We start from the raw sequence: 17517 nt of genomic DNA, 5'->3' as shown, positions 1-17517 counted from the left end.
CGGGGTTTTTTCGCCATGCATATTAGACACAGGTGCAGGAATGGCCCAGGGCTCATCAAAGGCTTTTCTGCTTTTGCAGCAGAAGTCCCTGCGGGCGATCTCCTCGGATGCTTCACGAGCCGTTGCCTGGGGCAGGGATTTGAAACGTGTCCACTGATAAATGAACAACCCAACGCGTGCCAGACCCCAATCCTTTGTTCCTCCTCTCTTCGCTCGTACAACTTTATTAGAGGCCGTGCTGGTTGCTAGTTAGAGCCCCGTTGTAAAAAGGAGTCTGGGGCAATGAAACCCTGTTTGAGATCGCGCCACTTTCATTTTTATGGAATTGGAAGAAGCAGCAGGGGCAGGAAGGTGAGTTTCCTGGTGGCATCGCAGCATCCCTCTGATATTTCTGCTTTTTATAGCAGATTGGATCAAATCAGACACCCTGGTGCCATGAGGCTTGTTAATATGTGGTCACCATGATTGTGAAGTTTTGCGCCTCAGAAATCCAGGAAAGCTCCTCCAGACGAAAAGCGCCACAAAGCTCCGCCGTGGTTGACAGATTCTTTGTGAAAACGTCGCTCTTGATGAAATTATTCAAACAAATTTGTCTGAAAAGACAAAACTGAGGCGCTCAGAGCTCTGTAAACATGGTGTTTTCCATCGCTTCCCTTTTGTTCAAAGAAATTCACTGTAGACAATGAAAACTTGTAAGTGTCAGCCCATTAAAGGAAATTAAATGACTTGATTGACTCCCTCAGGGACAATGAATCCACAATCTCTCTTGCTTTCCCTTTTCACTGGGCTCACACTGCAACACAAACACACACTGCAACACACACACTCTCCAGAAACCCCTGCAGAACGCTGCATGTGCGCCACGATTATCTGAAGATGATTAAATTCAAAACACAGCCTCTTTGAGTTGTGCTTTGTCTGCATTTGTACCCAGGCTGCAGAACAGAAACATACAATGCATATCTGCGCGTGTGCTAATCCTCCTCCACATGCAGCAGCAGGATGTATGTGCTCGTCCTCTGCTGGGGCTCCTCTTTGTGAGAATGCTGATTTGGCCTGAATGGTTGGCTGAACAGAATAATTATGGATATTTTTGCTTAATGCAGCACATCAAGTCAGATGTTGTTGTTGTAAAACCTGGCTGTGGATGCTCTTACTCTGTGTGTGTGTGTCTGAACCCTGTGCCAGCACTTCAACGTAAAGCATCCTGTGGTTTCTGCCCGGCTGCAGAGCTCCAGATAAAAACAGGAACGCTGAAAGTTGAATGCTGAGACTTTCTTGAGTTGATGTTCTGGGATATTTGAGGTCAAAGTCTGGAAAGATAAAAGGATCCTGTTCTCTAGAAATGGGTTGTGGTGCTGTTATTGTCTTACCCACACAATCAACTCCCTTGTGGGCCTCTTGTGCCACCCTTGCACAATGGCTGCCTGCAAAGAGCGTGTGTTAGAAATCCCTAAATGTCCCTTTTTTCGTTGGAGCTGAAAGAGCCGAGTCCTCTTTGTGTGCACGTCGCAGCTGCATTTTTATTTGATATGAAACAGAAACCGTGGAGTTCATGTTAGGTCTCACTTTCGACCCTCTGAAGTAATAACTATGTATTTATTCTTTTCTTCACCTCTGAACATGGAGTACAATCAGAGTGAGGAGGCGCTTCAGAGGTTACCAGAGATGGCTTTTGGCAGACCTGAATGCAGAGCAGAGTAAAGAGGGGCGCTCACACAAACACTGGAGGAGTTTTTAGAATATTTCACCGCCGTCACACTTCATCTGCATTCTGAACTCTGCCGTCTTATTTCTTTTTGTTTGTATTGAGGTTTGCACCTTTTTGAGTCTTGTAGACACTTGTAGATCAACACTCTAGCTCCTGGCGTTGATTAAGACACTTTAGCCCAGACTATTATACAAGTCCCAAGCGAGGAGCAAGTCATTTGGTCCAAGTCTCAAGTTTTTCTGTTGTGGGCAAGTCAAGTTTAGTCAAGTCACAAGGTTGCTGAATCAAGTCAAGTCAAGTCAAGGCAAGGCGAGTCAGTTCAAGGCAAGGCGAGTCAAGTCAAGGCAAGGAAAGTCAGGTCGAGTCAGGTCAAGGCAAGTTGAGTCAGGTCAAGGCAAGTTGAGTCAGGTCAAGGCAAGTCGAGTCAGGTCAGGTCAAGGCAAGTCGAGTCAAGTCAAGGCAAGGAAAGTCAGGTCGAGTCAGGTCAAGGCAAGTTGAGTCAGGTCAAGGCAAGTTGAGTCAGGTCAAGGCAAGGCGAGTCAGGTCAAGGCAAGGAGAGTCAGGTCAAGGCAAGGCGAGTCAGGTCAAGGCAAGTCGAGTCAGGTCAAGGCAAGTCGAGTCAGGTCAAGGCAAGGCGAGTCACAAAGGTTGTTGAATCAAGTCAAGTCGAGTCAAGTCACAAGGTTGTTGAATTGAGCCACAGGTTTTATCTCAGGTTTATATCTCGAAAAGAGAAACCTTATCCTTTTAAAGTTAATGTGAAAAACTTCCATCAGATTAGTCTGCAGCTCTGCCTGGATTAAACCATATATTTTAATGTTATAACGGAGAGGTATAATTATATTCTAATGAGTCATTCATCATCAAGCACAAATTTAGCTGCCTATAGTGCCTGGCTGTGTCCTTTGACCACCTTCCTAAAGAATAACAGAGTGGACTTAAAGCTGTTATAGCTAGAGGAAAAACTTATCGGAGGCTTAATAAGAAGGAATAAAGGTTTTGTGTGGAGTTATTTTCTCTGCTGATGAGTCAAGACTTGATGTTTGTTATGAAGAGTGATAAAGTGATGGAAGACAGGGGCTTGCTGCAATGGATGGAGATTATTTATGCAGTCACAGAGGCTACAGTAGCTCATATCAATGTTAGTGATAGTGGAAAACACAATCGACAAACACATCACCAACACATGCACACGCTCACACACTTCTAATAGTGTTAGCCTGGTTTCACTTTTTTAGCTTTGTGTGCAGTCTTTTAATGGTGGATAATTAGCATTGCATATCTTGCATTGCACGTTCCTTCTTTTTCCATTCGAGTGGAAGTTTTCTAACCAAACTGCTCTACTTTTGCAGTGGCTGCTAACAACCAAACTGTGTTGTGTGATCCCATTGGCTGCTTGCGTGCTTGGTGAACATGCAACGAGTGGTCTGGCTTAGCTTGTCTCAAGTCGAGTCGAGTCCAAAGTCATTGTGTTTCAAGTTGAGTTTCAAGTTTTTTACCCTCAAGTTGAGTCCAGTTGCAAGTCGTCCAATTTGCAACTCAAGTCCGACTTCAGCCTCTCCACCTCGCTGCTGTTCGCTCATTAGTCCCCATTTCTCCAGCAGACGTTGATGAGCCCCCTGACGGATGATGCTTACCTTCCCACAGCCTCCCAGTGATTCCAGCGATACGTCACTGATAACTCTCCCCGTCGCTTTCTGACGCAGGAGAATCTCTGCTACTGGTTTCTATTAAGGACGGCGTGTCACTCTGACGAAGAGCAGCTGTAAATAAAAGACGCCACCGCCACAAGACCTTGGTTCCTATTAGAGAGCAGCCGCTCATCATCCGTCTCTCCTCGTGTATTTATCTACTGCTCCTATAGTAGGTCCACAACATATATCCCTCCTCCTTCCTCCCTCCTCCTCTTTCTGTCGACTCCTTCTTCTTTCTGAGGAAGAGGAAGAACCAAGGACGTCCTGACAGTCTGGTAAATTTACAGTCTTCACACCCATCTCAACGCACAACTCAGGGAGGATGTCAACATTAATATGTCACATACAGATAGAGCCCCCCCTCTACATTAACAGGGCTACTCATAATTTGGCCAATAATACGGCTCCTCTTAATTGGACAAGACAGTGAGTCCTAACAGGGGACGTCAGCGCGCAGTACAAATTCAATTACAGCCAGCCACTTGACTTTGTAATTGATATTAAAGGACGTTAAATATGGCAGGAAGCTGTCAGCGAGAACTTTGAGGCGGGGAGATGAAGCGGGCCGTCCATCTGCGTCCGCTTTCCCACGCCTAGCATGTCAGATAATCCTGTGCAAATTAATAAAATTGCATTAATGTAATATATAGCGCTGTAAGATCCATTATATTCCATTTAGGAGTCAGCGATAACGGCTCGGAGGAGAAAAAAATCCAGCAAACTTCAGCAGAGATTGAAAACTGGGCTGGAATTCAAGCACACACACACACAGACACACACAGACACACACACTCCTGCAGACGCGGTTCATCTTCAGCGGGTCAATACCACATACCTGCCACAAATGTTGAATGATTGCCTCCACTGCATGGCGCGCTCATCGCGGGGGGAGATTGATCACACACATGATATTAGAAATGAAATGGCTTGCCATGTGGAGTTGTTTTCCCTCCTGCTGCTCGCAGCGAGTCAACAAGTGCGCCAGATCGAGGCCGCTTGACAACCAGGGGGGTTACTATGGATATGTGTTCCCGGGGTTGTGGGGGACACACGCCACACTCCTCTGCAGGAGATGGATGACGATCAATCACCTGATTTATGAGCAGAACAGTCTCGCTGTGGCCTGTTTCCTGACCTTTAATAATGTTACAACACACAGCGATTGAGAAAAATGCCAGGGACGGGGCGCAGAGGGCTCGGCGTTGATCCGTGTGTAGCTGGAGGTAGAGGTGTTTAAAGCTGGAGTGGCCTGTCAGAGCTGCTGTGTGCGGATCAGAGATGGATCCGATTATTACTTTTTTTATTTATTCGACAAGTTGGGGTTGGAGGCGTCTGCTGCAGAGAAATGTCAACGACAGGCGTGAGAAGCCTCGGGGATGATTGGATTTGGGTTTACTGAAATCCAGATTTGGGAAATGGGATGGCGGTGTGGGAGGAGCTGCGGGCTAAGACACCTGTCAATCAAACTGATACATCTCTGACACTTGAAACCTGCACTTTTATCGTTTCTGGCTTCTTCTTTAACCCACTTCCTGAAGGTGGAGGACACCTGAGCCTGTTGTCTTTGCGTCATCTCCTGAGATAATTCTTCATTTCAGGCTCCCTCAGCAAATTACGCAGCCCACTCCTAGCAGCCGGGGCATTTTGGTACCAATTTGAGAGATTATATGTGTGGATGATAATGAGCTTTAGTCCGAAAGAGGATTTAAACATGGAGAAGGCTGTCCACTGCTTCGTTTAAAAACCTGGCGCTCAGGTTTAAAGAGGAGAAGAAAAGTAAATAAGTGATTTTTCTTTTTTTGAAGGTTAGGGCAATTTAAGACAGTAATGGTCCCGGAAATTATTTTAATTCCCCTTGACTGCTTGGCTCCCACACCGCTGAGCGACAGGGGGAAATGAAGCTGTAGTCTCTCAGAACTATGCAAATGGCCCGGAGGCGGCGATGGGACCGTTCCCAAAAATATCACACATTTAACCCGGGGCACGCTGCGTGATTAATCCACGTGGGTGCCCCCTGTCTGCAGCCATCTATCAGGCACAGATTTTATGTTTACGTCGTCGTTCCTCGTCCGTCTTTCCGATCCCTCCCTACCTCGCTTCACTTTACAACCTCCTGTGCACAGAAAGAGATTGTTATTGCCTCCATTGATTGGCGTCGTTCTCCTGGAGGCCAGACGGGATCACAGGGGAGTCAGATAGATGTCTGGCAGAATAATTAAAGCACTCATGCCTCATCCTATAATCATCATTAGATTTTAACGCGTCCCCTCCGTGAGGCTGGCTCACCTGACCTGCTCGATGAAGGCGAGGAGCTGAGAGTGTGACGCCTGTTTGTGGATCTAATTTGCAGCCCTCTCTTTAAAATGCAGAGTAAGGAGCAGATTGTGAGCTCCACCTTTAAATTACACACCTCGCTATCTGTTCAAGTGGAGCCAGATTGAGCTAAATGATAGCTCCCGTTTCTTCTTGATAAAAAGAGAGTGCAACCCTCCTCCTGATTAAAAAAGACAAGTATGAGCCGGGGATGTCGTTTGTGGAAATCAGACATACGGGTAATTTGATTTCCACTTGTCTCAGCCTCTGCGATCCATGAGGCTTTGGATTGGAGCTCTTATGTTTTGCTGCGGTGTTGCGGCTCAAAGAGTACATTGGTTTTCTATTGATTGAAGCGCTAACTTTGTTTTGGCCTGATGCAACTCAGTTAACTTTGATTCCTGAGGGGAGCTCATTGATTTGCGTGGCAACACTGCGTCTTGTCTTTTTTTGCAACTTTATCCGCCTCCATAATTAGCTTATTACTTTACTCACTGGCTCTCCAGCTTCTCTACAAACCTCAGGGAGAGGATGAATATTTTTAAAGATAGAAAACAAACACATACTTTTATTTGTCCCTGCTTTACGTCTCAGTCGTCTGCCATCAACAGACTGCTCCGTCTAACAAAGAGACGTGCAGCTTTACACAGGGATCATTTCTCTTGATTGATGGCTCCCAACAAAAGATGAGATTGCACAAGAGATAATCTGCAGCGTTGTTTCCTCATGCACAGAGTGTTTATTTCAAGGGAGGGGTTGTGTTTGTTAAGGTGCAGAGATGAGATAAGTAAATTTATTGAAAGCAGATTAAGAGGGACTGCAGCTTTTTGATGCACATATTCATACACTGTGCAGGGAGGTGGATTACCCACAATTCACTGTCTCAAGGTTAGAAAACATTCATTTCATTTTTTGTGTATTCAAACAGGTAAACAAAACAGAGATAAATAAGATGTAGGATGTGTTTAAGCAGAAAAAAAATAAAAAATCAAAGAGACAACTCTAATAACAGATATCACACCTCACATTTAGAGTCTAATCTGTCAGAGCATGTGTAGGACAACACAACAGAAGAAAACAAACAACACATTTTTTTATTAGTTTAGGTTTGTTTCCATCTCACTCTTGTATCCGTTTTGAATAAGGTTTATCTAAATGTCGAAAGAACGACAGTGCTGTTTTATGAATTCCCTGATTCTATATATTGAGCTAAGACTAAATATTTATCAAAGATTTATAAAACTTAAGCAAACATTTCTAAATATCTAGTCACGATTTCAAATCTTGAGGTATGATTTCTAAATATTTAGCTAGTGTGCAAATTCACACTCTCGCCCACAGGAAGCGCCAAAATAAAAGTTGGAGGAAGCGATCCAGCCAAGCTGATTTTGAGAAAGTCAAACACAGTCGGCTAAATCAGCCGTTAGAAAATAAAACTTACCAAGTGCTGTGATGGGGCTGTCGAAGATCCTGTGGCCAACATCGAAGAAGTAGCGCTTGACTTTCTCAAAATCATTTCCTTGAACTTTTATTTTGGTGCTTCCGGCGGTAGGGAGTGTGAATTAGCATTTTAGCTAAATATTTCGAAATCGTACCTCAAGATTTAGAAATCTTGACTTCATAATAAGATATCTTAGCAAATATATTTCACAAATACTTCTCTAAATCTGCAGAAAAAGTGATGTTTTAGAGCTAAATGTGGAGAAATGTTGTTGTTTTTTTTTGTAGTGTGTGCAACTTTACACACCGGCGCCCCCTATCTTTCAGCTTTACAGTGTCATATGTAGAAAAGCATTATCTCCCAACTTTCTTGTTGTTATTTAGGGATGTTTAACCCCTTCTTATGCCCTGCAACAAGCCTGAAAGTTTGGCCTGGTAACAGCAAAAAGGGCAACTCTGAGAGAGAGGTAGTCAGCCACTGTCCAACTCACCCTCCTTTTATTGAATGTTTCTAAAAAGAGAAACCTCCAATCGAATCTTTGACTTTTTTCTTGTCTCTTTTGTTTTATTATGAAAAATCATAAATACAATTATTTATTGAAAAAAACTGAGTTGAGCCCCTGCAGGTTTAAAAACGTGTGGCTAACAATAGCAGACGTAGCACCGCTCATAATCTGAATTCCTCTAAAGTTAATTTATTTTTCAATCAGCCTGCCAAAAAAAGAAGCTGCAAACTCTCCCCTCCTTTGTTTTCCTCTTCAGACATCTCCAGGAAATGTTCCCGCCTGCACAACGAGTGATTTTGATCGATGGATTTTGCAGAACGAGAGCTCCTAGCGAGCTTCCTAACTGACTCTGATTACCCCGTAATGAGTTAGCTTTGTAGGACTCCTGAAAGTGGTTTACTGCTGCTCTGTCTGCCTGCAACGTGAGCCTCACTCAGACTCTGAGGGGTCTGTCTCTCTGTAGCCCTCTTCGGGAGGATCAGCCCTTTTATCAGGTTTTCAGACACAGATGTTAAGAGGAGTTAATAAGGTGTGGGTGTTTTGTTTACAGGATGCATGTTGACATCAGTAACGGGGACGCGAACAAGCCTCTACGTCCCTGTTTGACCTTGTAAACCAATTATTAGCCTGTAAAGACCCAGCTAGCAAAATTCAGATGACTGATAATGTCACTTGATGGGAAGTTTGTGGCCTTTTCTCTCCTCCAGTGAAAGAAGCTGCATGAATTGCGGTTTTTAATTAGCCTCCCGCTCCTGCACAATGAGGCCGTGGTCGCTGGAGAGGTGAAGTTTTGTGAATGCAGGAAGTCTCGCAACAACGTGGCATTTGATGAGGCTGTCAGGCTCTGTCGCGTCAGCCAGCCACTCAGCGTGTGGCCTTTCTCAACGCTCCTTTATGGGAAAGTTTGAACACATCCTCTTTCACCGCGTTCATTCCCCGTTCACAGTCTCCCTGTCGCTCAATGACGGCGAAGAACAAAAAACACTGCTCTCTTGTGCTCTTTGTTCACTTTCTTTCCTTTAGTTTTTCCTTATTCTTATTTCAGTCAAACTGGGATTGGTCCGAGCACAATCAACCTATTTTTTGCAACAAGCAGAGGCACAGCGAATCCTTACGGGTCTCAAGGGAGTCCTGCCAAGTTTGGGGCTTTTCAGTTAGCAGGGGGAGAAAGGATGTAAGCCCGCTCCTCGCTGAGGAGTACGCCTTTGTTGGTTGCAGGAGACTGATGCTCAGCGGGAGCTTTGGAAACAAACGGCGTCGACTCTATTCTCCAAGCGCTGGCTGCTTTCCTCCCAAGTCTTCTGAAGATACAAGCAGGTCCCATTCAAACCTCGCTGCTTTGCATTTTTATTATAATTAGCGGGGAATTACCTTGCGCTCCCTCCATAGGAAAGTATGTCAGTCGATCAAAGCTGGAGTATTGTTCGGGGAGGGAAGCGCTACTTTAATTAAGACGCACCAAATTTGCTTTGAAAACATCCTCTCAGCTCAAGTTTGTCCCAAAAGCACGCCTGGTCCTGATTTATTTAAAACCTCTTATTTACGACCCTCCAAGACCCCCCAGAACGAGAGGAGATGACGGTTGATTTCCCCACAGAGCAATGATCGATAAATTCTTCATACCACCTCTGGAATCAGCCTCCCTCTGGTCTCTAATCGGGCCAATCAGAGAGCGGTGTTTCGCCGCGGGAGTCTAACAACGGCTCCTGTGCAGTCGTGAATCAAACATGTAGGTTATGCATCAGGTGCAGCTTTAAGTAAGTGTCGTTTATTTCCTTTTACAGTGTATTGAACACGTCAACTTTATTCTCATCACGTTTATTTCCAAAGCTTCAATTCAAACGATTCAAAGTGTGATAACACAGGAAAAACAGGGTGATTGACTGGGCAACATGCCTTTTCTTGAGGAATGGAGTCTTGCAGGCTGAGCGTCCATAGAGGCCACGGCGGTGGAGTGCATTGCCTATTGTTTTCTCTGTAACAATTATACCTGCTGCCTCTTTCTGGAGCACTTTCAGGGTGGTCCTTGGTTCGTTGAGTACTCTTCTGACTATCTTTGTGACTCCCTGGTCAGAAATCTTCAAGGAGCTCCTGTGCGTGGCCTGTTGATGGTAAGGTGGTGCTTCTTCCTCTTGTGAATAATGGCCCCAACGGTGCTGACTGGAATATTCAGGTGCTTTGATATAAGTCTGTAACCAGTTCCATTCTGATGCTGAGCAACAATCAGGTTGTGAATGTCTTCAGAGAGCTCTTTGCCTTTACCCATCATGAGGTGTGTTGTATTTAACTGCTTGGTGAAAAAAACACCTTTTTTATAGGACCATCAATTTGCTCTGGCCCAGCTGATGTTGGTTTGCACCAATTGGAAGTTGGAGTAATAATTACTGACAGATTTCAGGTGGTATGGAGCATTTCCTTGCCAAAGTATACAGCCTTTCCATGGTGGGTTCAATACTTTTTCGCACTGTGTATGACAGTATCAACATTTGATTCTCTGAACCTGTTAAACATGAACGCTAAAGATGAAGAGCTTTGTTTTTTAACGCTTTGGGAATCTAAGATCAGCTTCCACCGAGCTCCAAGTCTCTATTAGCGCCTCCTGCAAACTGAGAGGCACTACAGATGTTAGTAGGCGTTGCATCTCAGTTTCCCACCAGTAGCCAAGCAACACTGCAAACCACAACCTCACAACCACGAGTGTTTCTGCACGCTCCCCACGCCCTCTGAAACCGGATTAAAACCCTCTCCTCTCCTTCAACCTTTCGCCTCAGCTGTGCATGTGCTCCTGCTGGAGGCTAATTAAACTGTTTTCGTTGCGTTCAGCCTCTCAGACGCCTCCTTCCTTATATTATATGACATCAGAAAACACTTAAATAAATAAATAGCTGTGTAAAAATCTAAGTGTTAGCCTCTGAGTGTAATGAGGCTGTGAAGTAAGCTAGCTGCTGTTTGACAAAAGATTTCTCCTTTTTTCATCCAGATCTGGTTTAATGAGTGGTGAAGATGCTATCGTTACCCGTCAACAACCAGATGATGGAGGAGAAAAAGCTTGATGAATGATTAACACGCCTTTTACGAGGGCACTGACCTTACAGTTTTCTCTGCTGAGGCCATTAATTAAAAAAGATGACGGCGATTATTTATCAGCTTTAATGAAGCTGTTAAGACTTACAACTTTGCAGTGATGTTTGCAGAGATTTGAGAAGTCATGTGTGTCCAAATCCCATCCCAACACCTTTCATTCGCTCTGCATTGAAATTCAAATTCAGCCTGATTATCATGTTTAATGTGCACGCCACCCTCGTTTCAGAATCCTGTGGTATAGGCCTCTCCTTTTGCTGTTCCCGCCGCTCTCGAAGGCTTTCTGTCGTTCCCTCTTTCTGGGCACCAAGTGCTGGTCTTGAGAAACACAAGGACAGCTCAGGATTACGGTTCTGTATGTGTCTTTCATCGCCTTTAATATGCAAATAGGAGATTAGCTTTGGAAAGAAACTGTTGGTGTGAGAGTTTTTTTTCTACCAGGAGGTGATGCTCGCCTGTTTTCTCCTCCTCAGACTCAGAGTTATTTCAGCATCAGCTGACGTCTAAAAGCCGAGCAGGACCATCAGACGTTGAGGACGTCTCTTTCTCATTAACGCTAAGTCATGCAGCCCGCAGCGCGCTCAGATAATAAATCACATGCAGGCAAAACACAGTTTCAGTAACATGACTCAGTATTACTCATGTGTCAGAATTCCATTTGAGCCGCATGACAAAACTTCAATGACTCCCTCCCTCCGTCTGCACGGCACCCGCACATGGAGCTAAATAAGAAAACGACTCCTCTGCAGTTCGCAGCAAAAAGCCCAACACGCTCCAGTAAATGACTTTGGTATTACGCTGTCAGGAAACCATCGCAAAATGTGCCATGGGAAGCAATTCCTGCGTTTCTTTTGATCTGCCGTGCTGAAGGATTAGGAAACATTTCATATCATGGGATTGTGATCCCGGCATTAGAGCTGCACAATGCATATGCAATGTCAACATCTATAATTGAGTGATTTAACGAGCTTTCTTCTCCTGGATACCTTTGCTGCATCAGGATGTTTAACCCGTTGGAAATGCGCCGGTGGGGAGGTGGTGATGGATCTCAGCTCGACGGTCCAGAAGAGACAGCTTCTTAGCTTTAGCCATCAGGGGGGGATGACTGTGTGAATGCCTGACAGGAAATGAACATTTGATCAGCTGATAAACAACCTATTTCAGTATTTTTTTTCAGATTGTAGCTAAACTTAAAACCTCATTAAGATCCAAATGTGCAAAATGCATATTCAAGCAATTTTTCAACTGGCATCAAGATTCTGATCAGGTCTTCACACTCACTGACTCTTCATTTGTCCCGAAACGACGTGAAAGCTCACCCTCATTAAATTAGCGTTCCAGCTACATACAGCTCTGTTGTTGTGGTATTGATTCTGAAGCATGAACACACACTGTCACACACACACGCACGGGTGTGAGACTGTGAGTTGCAGATTATCCAATCAAACATCCATGCTGACCGTGTACAATTGATCAGAGTCCATTTGCCGGGGGCCGACAACCCAGCGGGCGCTCGTGGCGTCTCCGGCTGCCTCACAGGGGGGGTTACGGATTATCGACTGCGAGAGAAAGGAAACGGAGAATGGAGTCAGCAAATAATCGGATTAAACAAACAAATTATCACGCTGAATTTATAATCAAAACAATGCAACAACACTTCCTCGGTGGACCCGTGGTTTGTTTCAGACGGAGGGAAAGCTGCGCTGAGAACGAGCTGGTATTTTTATCGCCAACTTTAAAAAGAGATGTGAAGATGATCTCTGTTTCCTTTCACACGCGTTGTCCCTTCTCCTAATTGGTCAGTGTCCTGACATTTTTCCCACAGAGGTTTTGTGCTCTTAATGACTTAAGCATAAAGGACGTGCTTGCCTTTCAGACAGGTCTAGCCGGGGGAATGGCTGTTTTATATGTTCCTTGACCTCTTTCAGGCCTACAGAATGGAGGCAGTGTGTGCCCCAGCAGCCTAATTGGGTTGACAGCGCAGTGTCTTGCCTCTCGCTCGCATGCGTGACATCCAGCTCTCTGACAGAGCGGCCTGCCTCGGCGGTCCTTTGGCTGTCGGAGGCAGTAGCACTTGAGCGGATGTTTAAACAAGCCGTCATCGACGCCTCAGAGCTGTTGACTTCAACAAACGCTTTTGGAGCATTTTGCATTTTTATTGTCGAGTTGTAAACACTAAACCGACGAGGCTCAGAGTTAATGATCAGACTCTAACAGACGCTTCTTCCATGAACATGTGTGGCGCCAACTCTTTAAAGCAGGCTGTGCAGGCTGCAGGGCGCTGGGAGGGGAGGAAGGGCAAGGGTAGACAAAGGCGAAGAGGAAAGCAGGCACGGCCCAGGCTTCATGAATTCATTTCCTCTCCCCCCTGTGTCACGGGGACCTCGTCTGAACCCATTACAGTGGTAACAAGGTGACAGCGAGCGGTCCTGCTACGGGTTCTGGCCTCCGGAGCTGTCTGGCTGCCCGTCTATGTTAATTAAGGGAGAGAATGAAAGTGTGAGATATGGGGACGCTGTTAGACAAAAAGGTTTAACTAGATGGTCCAGATAAAAGCTGAGTCGCGCTCTTTCTGGGAAACGAGTTTGCAGCTCGGGGTTGGTGCTAAAGAGGCAGCGATGCATGCTGGGACTGTGAGGTTTACAGGACGCACTATACTGCCTTTAAAGAGGGGATGAAAAGTAAAAACGCTGGATGTTCAGACTGATATTAACACAAGATGTTCAAGAAATCCTCCTGAAATGATGAGGGCGATGTAGCATTTTATCCATATCTCGATATTTTTAGGCCATGTCACGATAAACGATACATACGATACGATACGATATAAAAAAGCCATCACCCCTCTTTAATGTTTGACCCCCTGCTTTAACCCTGTCCTCTCCACCTCCCCTCAGCTGTGGCAGAAGTTGCGTTGTCTCTTCTGTGCGAGGGAAACAGCATCGGCGAAGTTCACAGGGAGAGCGTTTTTTTTCTTTTGTGCAAAGTAAGTGGGCGATCAGGAGATGTCATCAATTCCAATGCATGCCAGTTGCCACGGAAACAGAAGTGGAGAGGCTTTTCTCAAGGATCCTGTTAAACATTTAGAGAGCGCAGGGCTTAGGGGAGAGAAAGACAGAGGGGGAGAGCGTCGGACAATCGTTCGCTGTTTCATCTGTGTTTGTTCCTCCTTCAGCTGTCGATGGCGGTTTGAAGGCGAGCCATCATCATAAACCTCCTCACTTAAAGGCGCCATGTTCACTGTAGGGATGAATCCGCTGAATGTGGCGACGTATGTTTGTGCTTTTGTATCCTGTCCTTGTGTTGAAGGCTGTGGCTCTGCACAAAAAGCACAAACAGCGGCGCGGCGCTCTCCTGATGGAGGAGCACTCCTCCAGCGGTAATCTCCCAGCAGACAGGCCCTAAATGGGAAAGGGCTCTTTGCTCTAACGACGTGGGCTCAGCAGATAGCAGCGCTGTGTAATTCCTGTTAATTACTGTCCAAGAGGTGATAAGACCTGGTTGGAGAGGCTAAGAGAAGAGATAAGGAGGATCAGGGATTCAACGCGAGGATTTTCCTCCCCTTGGGCAAAAACAGTCTTCAGAAAGGGTCCAAAGTTTGTGGATGCTCTGAAATCCTGTGTTTCCTCATTAAACCAGTGGAAACATGTTGACACGAATGTGAGAGCAGCGAGAGCGGGTTAATTGGGTAGTTTATCTGAAAGGCATCTGGAATGGTCCAAAGGTTGGCGGCGCTGACCTGATGTTTCTAATCAGCGCGGAAACTCTCGACTTTTGTTCTCAAAAAAGTGAAAGGACCAAATCTTAATCAGCACTTTTGCTTGAAGTGGAAGTTCAAAGACGCTGTAATCAGGTTTTATTAGGCGAAGGTGCCTGTTTGCAGGAGATATTTCTCATTATTTCACCTAAACTGCGTCTGTTAACATCTTATCGCTGCTTTAGACGAATGTACTTGTGTTTGAGCCGTGTGGATTCAACAAACAGACGCAAACAGGCGAATGGAAAGACTCTCACAGGGTAAAACCATTGATGCCACAGCAAATATTCACGGCCTGACTTGAGGGATTTTCTTTTAAGAACAGTTCAAAGCAATTCACCAAATACTAAAACACACACACACACCAGCCCTCTGAGACCCTTTTCATTCCTCCTGCCACATCCTGAGCCTCCATTAGCATGCGTCGGGGATGGATCTTACAAGTTGTCAGTCACCTTTTGCTCTTCTGTGAAATCAGACCCAACCCCAGCTGCTGTTTGTCGACTCTTCGCCGCTGAGCGTCGTGACCTGAGGACAGAGATGGCGGCTTGTTTGTGCATTAAAGTCTAAGGAGAGGACGCTGTGCGTGAGTTTAACCCATCGTCTGACTCCAACTCCTCTTTCCCACTTTTTTGTTCTGCTTATTAAAAGCTCAGCAAAGGAATCGTGTCTTCCTCCTCATCATTAGCAGCTCAAGCACATTTTTGCTCTTGTAATACACGCAACGCCAAGATACTAATTACCTTTCAGTCACCAATACGGCTTGGTTTTACCCCCCTCCTTCCTCCACTTCTCAGTGAACAGCCGCCGCTCGCTGCAGAGAATGCGTTCCAGGCGGGCGTTTGTGGAGCGCCTTTACAAATCACGCGCGATATGACAACCATTCATCAGTTTGATAAATGATAATCAAAGGGAGCGACTGAGAATATGCAAATCTCAGCGCTTAGAGATCACAGTGTCCCGTCTAGTGATTAGAGACGACAACAACCGCTTCACACAAGGAGAGGCGCTTCTTATTTTAAACCACATTTGGATTATTTTTACCCAGAAAGCACCAGGTGAACTTTCACCTTCGAAGAGTTTCTCGCTGATGCTTTAGTTGTTGATGGGTTAAGGTTATAAGTTCCTCATTGATGCATTTTTAAAAAAGATGTTAAAGAATCAGACACAGGTTTACCAAGATGTCCCCTGGTAAATGCTCCACCATTCTTGTTGATCGCTTCTTGATGCGAGTGTTTCCAAAAGGCTCGTGGAAACTTAACCTGAGTAACTATTTTAGCCAACTTTTTACTTCTACTTCTTACATTTTCAGGCAAATACCTGTACTTTCTACTCCCCACATTTTAAGAATAGTGGCACCTCTCCTGTTTGATTCCAGCTTGTCATCGTTCAAAAAGAGACACACCAGAAAAAGTGAAAACCTATCTTAAAATCGCTGAAATCGCGCCATCCAGAAAGAGTGAATTTGACTGTGGTTGGATGAGATGTATAAACATAAAACCAGTCCAACACCGTCTGTGTGTTTGCGATCCATCACACCGGACATGACATGAATCACTTACTTTTACCATGGTAACAGAATGCTTGGGCTGCAGGTTACTTCCTGAAGGGGCGGAGTAAACCAGAGCTCATTTGCATATTCGGTTCCAGGGGATCAAACAGCTCCCTGAGAAATGGAGGGAATCAAATTTCTAAATCAATTGACTAAGTTTTTTGTAAAGTATAATATTTCACCGTATGAGTTATGAGTATTTTCCTCCTTCAGCAGAAAATAGATGTAATTGAGGGGGTGAAGGAGCAGATAAGACAGGGGAGGTGCGGTGGTAGGCAGGTCAGTGAGAAGGACAGATTGAGGGATGTGTGCAGAGGCCGCTGAGACGTAAAAAGGAAAATAAAACCGAGGGAAAAAGGACGGAGAGGAAGGACGGTTCAGTAACTTTCCTGTCTGATAACGGCGTCCCAGCTCTACATGACCCAGTTTCAGCCGAGCAGATTGGTAAACGATAAAACTCAAAGTGACGTGTACTTGCTGAAGTATTTATGCGTGTAGAATGTGCAGGTTGAAAAACAGCTAAATGGAACGGTGTTGTGTTATGAGTATTTGTGGATTTAGCCTTGGAGATGCAGGCGCTGATGCGAGGAACACGACAGCGGCCATTGTGAGGGATTGGATTACAGCTACAGGTACAAACTGAGGAGGACGTGTTGAGTGCATGTTCCTCGCTGAATCATTAAAGAGCAAGTCTGAGATGGAAAAACAGGAAAGGAAAAGGGATAATTCGCTGCTTCCCACCTCCTCATGTCTGCGTTTCACCACCCACTGAAGCTCCTCGATGCAAAACAATAAATTACAGAAAGCATGGTGATGACTCTGTTGTCATCCTGTCACATCAGAGACTAACACTCTCTAATCTTCGCGATTTGGGAGACGCTTTGAAAAACAAATGCTCGGTGGAACTTCCTGAACATATTGTTTTTCTGTCTGCTAACTCGCAATTTGATCAATTTGTCACCGTGTCACACCCAGCGAGGAAAACAAATACACGGCACACGTTGTTGTTAACATCCACAGCTGCTTTTTGTCATCCAAGCAGAGTCTGCCGTCACTTTAACAAGTGCCTGATGTCAGCGTGAAGGGCCGATTATGTAGATAAGGAGGTGAGCCGGGACCTGGAGGATGGAGATACAGATCAAGCTCTTCAGGAGTCGTCAAAGTTCCTCTCAGCGCTCATATCTTACGTTTGACGCCATATTTACACAGCCTTTAAAAAGTGATGTCAATAAGTCTGAGGTTTGTTTGACTTTAACGCTCCACATCGTCTTTGTGAGTAAATAAAACAAACAAGCCGCAGCACGGCGCGGTGGAAACGGCGCTGGAGGGTCTTCAGATTATCATATTTGGGAGCGTTGGGTTGTCGACTCCTCGTTGAGAGTAGGAACAAGCTGTACTCGTGTCTTTGCTCCACAGTAATAAACACAAACTGTGTCATCCGCTTCCTGCAGCACGGAGCCCCG

The 17517-nt window shown here is 45.3% G+C and overlaps 1 protein-coding gene across 3 annotated transcripts in view; it reads left to right on the top strand.

Annotated features, from left to right (window-relative positions):
* Window positions 1-17517, top strand: part of LOC141785979 (interleukin-1 receptor accessory protein-like 1) — a 167587-nt gene that overhangs the window by 14477 nt on the left and 135593 nt on the right. The gene's annotated exons all lie outside the window — the stretch shown is intronic.

Source organism: Halichoeres trimaculatus, unplaced genomic scaffold (assembly GCF_033239565.1).
Source record: "Halichoeres trimaculatus isolate MK-OKI-2021-1 unplaced genomic scaffold, fHalTri1.1 fHalTri1_scaffold_24, whole genome shotgun sequence".
Taxonomy (NCBI): domain Eukaryota; kingdom Metazoa; phylum Chordata; class Actinopteri; order Labriformes; family Labridae; genus Halichoeres; species Halichoeres trimaculatus.
Note: the sequence above shows the minus strand (reverse complement) of the source record. Positions and strands in the feature narration are given on the sequence as shown.